The following is a 3,767-nucleotide window of genomic DNA, read 5'->3' as shown; positions in this document are numbered from 1 at the left end:
TTTTTGTATAGTTGTGCTTTTTTTTAATTACATATCAACATTTTGAATAATTATAATATTATATTTGAATAATTTTTATTTTGTAATTTTGTTTTGCAATAGTTATGGACTAAAATTAATTTATGTTTTATACTCAATTTATACAATTATCACACATTTTATTTTGAAAATTTTTTAATAAGATTTTTTGTTATAACATTTTCTTTTAACATCATTATATATTCCTTTATAATGTTTTAAATTTGTTTTTGTTTTTGCATTAGTTCTGTTTTATATAATTTTTTAGTACCTTTCYTAATAGTCCTTTTTGCACATTTCTCTTAAAATTTACTCAAAGTATTATCACAAAACCAGCTATTGCGCATTTAGTAAATTTTTTACGCTCGCACCGCACGTATGATYAGAACACTATCAGCTCATACTGAGCGCACATTTGAATAAATTTTTGGAAAGAGGTATCTTTTCTTTTTTTTTATTTTAATTAGTGGCGCCATTTCTCGAAYCTTTCCTAAGCAAAATTTTCAAGTGTGAATATATTTTTAGCTAGTACTTGAAATTTGATTGAGGCGCATACATTTCCATATAGTTATTTATGGCAGAGCATTATCGTTGCGTATAATAACTACCTGAGTGCACTTGTTCTTTTTTTTTAAGAAGCTACAAGCTTATCTGCATATTTGGTACTTGAAGTACTTTAGAATATACTTCCTCCAAACACTTGCAATCTGTTGCCTTTCGAACGCGTTACGTTTGTGTGATTTATAGCTTTTTAAGTAGACACCGCCGCGACACGCGTCTTGCCACCTTGCGACACATTTGATGAATGAAGTGACAGACTAACCAGCGCACTAGATTTATTAATAAACTACGAAACGCTCTGGCGGCAGCASCACAAGCACTAGCAGCGCCGTCACTAGTAAGTGATCAAAGCAATGGCTGTGCGAAGCAATTGGGCGAACGCTACACCCGCCCCGCCGCGCAACCGCCCTTTGACGCTCAGCCCACCGGCTACTTGAGACATTCACAAACTGCTCACTAAAAACTGTTTATATATATGAGTTTGAGTGTAAGTATGCCTGCATGTAAGCTGTTAAGTATGTTTGTATGTACGCTGAAATTGCCTTCTACACTTTTTTGTGCACACGTGAATGTGTGTTTATGCAAAAAATCTACAAGCTTGCACTATGAAGACAGAGAGCGATTACCTTTCGTCATGAAATCACTAATAAAATTGCATCAGCTTACAAAGCACAGCGCGCTGAGCGTGAGCGCTTGGCCCAAACATTGAAATATCAAGTATGCAGACATTGCWTACAATTTAGAGGCGCACATGCACATACACASCGTATGCGCTCGGCTGGCGGCCAAGCAGATAGTAAYCAAAAGAGATCGTCAAACATTTGGCATGCACACACACTCACTCGTGCGCACCTTTCGGCTTTGTATCTGCAATAGGTAAAGGTATGCCGAGGCATGTAAAAGGCATGAACGCGCGCGCGTTTGTATGCGTGCGCATTGTAATAAATCGAATCTCCTACGTCAGCCAGACGATCGTGATTACGTTTGGGTCGCAAGCCAACCCATTCAACGACGCATATTAACGCGCGTCACTGCGCGGACGCGGGCTTCGCAATGCAGCAAGAAAAAAATGTAGTATAAGAGATTTATGCAAGCGTTGGCAAAATTACATAGTACATGTACCCTGAGTGCTGAGCGCTGAGCGGAAGGAAAGGTACTACAACAAAAAACTGAATGCAAGAAGTGATCGCTGCTTTAATTATATCGCCCGCAAGAATTTACAATTCGCGGCGCTAACACAGTCAGACACGTTTTTGTGCTATTTTTACTGACGCCACAGCCGCAGCGCAGCTGTTGCATTCAAGAATATTACCGGCGCCCTAGTAATTTATCTGAATTTGGCATGCCGTTAATCCGCAAAGAAATTCCCAAGATAAGCAGTGCCTACAAAACCAAAAAAAAGCATAATAATAGAGTTTACTGTGCGCGGGTTATAATTTTGTGCACTCATTATTTCAATTAACGAATGAGCAATTAGATCWGTGATCTCACGTAGATCACGTCGTGGCATTTGCTTACTGATTTTTTCAACATATTCTTATCATTTCAATCAAATGTATACGTACGTGTTGCTGGCACGCGGCAATAAATTGCGCCCATACTCATACTGCATATATATCTATATACCACATTTGCATTTGTATGTATGACTATATGTGTGATTAGTTACATGAATATGATAATGCTATCAATTCGAATGCCAAAGTGATTGAAACGATTGGGTGGTAAAGATCAACATTGACAGGCTCATACGTTCTATTCACGCTCGCAAGCTCATAAATTTACATGCCGACATAATAGCGCGTATCGATTTCGTCAGCTGTTGAAATTAAAAATTAATTACAATAAAGAATGTCCGCCTCAGCATTTACAACTGCTTGACATTGATTAGGAATGGAATTTTTTCGACTTTTTGCTTTCGTAAGAAAGTCAAAAGTGAACCTTTAATCGTTTTGCTGATAATTGAGGAATCTAATACAATGTTAATAATTTGATTGCTATGCTCAAACGTAATATGCGAAATCTGTTGCAGTTTATTTAAACTTTTTTTAATGCATTAAAGAACGTTATAAAGTAGTGATCAGTTTACAGCTAAACTGCTATTCATACATATCATCACCTCAAGTGCAAAATAACATAACATCACTTTTCATAAGTTTACAGGAGTAGGAAATACGATACAATATAAACCACTCATATTGAAAYAAAATTTAAGTTTTCSTTAAAAASTGGTTTAATATTGGTTATATTTAACAGCGGAAGCTGTATGTAGTGACTCGTAAACAATAAAACCGCAATTTCGATTTTTTTGATACGTTCTTTTGCATTTCAGGTGATGATATGCTTGAGAGCACAGTATATGAACTATGCTCGGATTGAGTAAACTCAACACGTAATCGCTTGCGCATACTTAAACGGATCATAAAAAAATATATGTTATTTCAATATAATCTCTAAAATTGTTAATTTCAAAGCCAATATGCGGCGTGTTTTCTATRCACATATCAATAAACTAAGCGCTAAACTAATTAAGGTTACATAAAGCGATTGATATTTCAAAAATTCATTTTATATATTTTAAATTTCAAAGCATCAAGACAGTAAATAAGTTCTTATTTAAGCGGGTCTAAAAAAATAAAAAAGCTCTATCATTTTTTTCTTTTTAGTCACAAAAATTTAGACCTAAGCAGGATTACAACTAATACATTAAAAATATACTTATTAWCATTTGGACTAATTACTTCTTTATTTTATTTGTAAATGCCGAAATCTTACTTGGAAATAATATTTTAATTTTTAATCTCAAATAACGAATTGAAAAAAATTCAAAAATGATTGTAGTCCCAACATTTATTTTTAATTTTTCATTCTAAATATGAGAAAAAAATAAAGAAATCTGCAATAAGTCGAKAAGCGTGGATAAAAACAAACAACTTTCTTTCGCTTTTCCATACTTCRTTTTAACACATTCTACCATTTTGAACTACACTCTTACAGCGCCATCATCTTCATTACTCTATAGCACTGACTAGAAAACGATATATGTATATTTTATCAATTTTTTATTCTAAAGTTAAGATTAAAAATTAAATTTTTACCATAAAATAAAAAAACAAAATTCCCAAGTTTTAATACCAAGCATTAATCAAATATTGAGTTTTTCTCATAATAAATAGCTAAATAATATT

The 3,767-nt window shown here is 33.9% G+C and overlaps 1 protein-coding gene across 1 annotated transcript in view; it reads right to left on the bottom strand.

Annotated features, from left to right (window-relative positions):
• LOC108967330 (growth/differentiation factor 8) overlaps positions 1 to 3,767 on the bottom strand; it is a gene marked incomplete at its 5' end in the record, with an annotated part of 18,686 nt that overhangs the window by 6,809 nt on the left and 8,110 nt on the right.

The sequence above is a fragment of the Bactrocera latifrons genome, unplaced genomic scaffold, assembly GCF_001853355.1.
Source record: "Bactrocera latifrons isolate USDA-ARS-PBARC rearing strain unplaced genomic scaffold, ASM185335v1 scaffold_183, whole genome shotgun sequence".
Classification (NCBI taxonomy): domain Eukaryota; kingdom Metazoa; phylum Arthropoda; class Insecta; order Diptera; family Tephritidae; genus Bactrocera; species Bactrocera latifrons.
The sequence above is the reverse complement of the archived record's forward strand: the minus strand, read 5'-3'. Positions and strand labels throughout refer to the sequence as shown.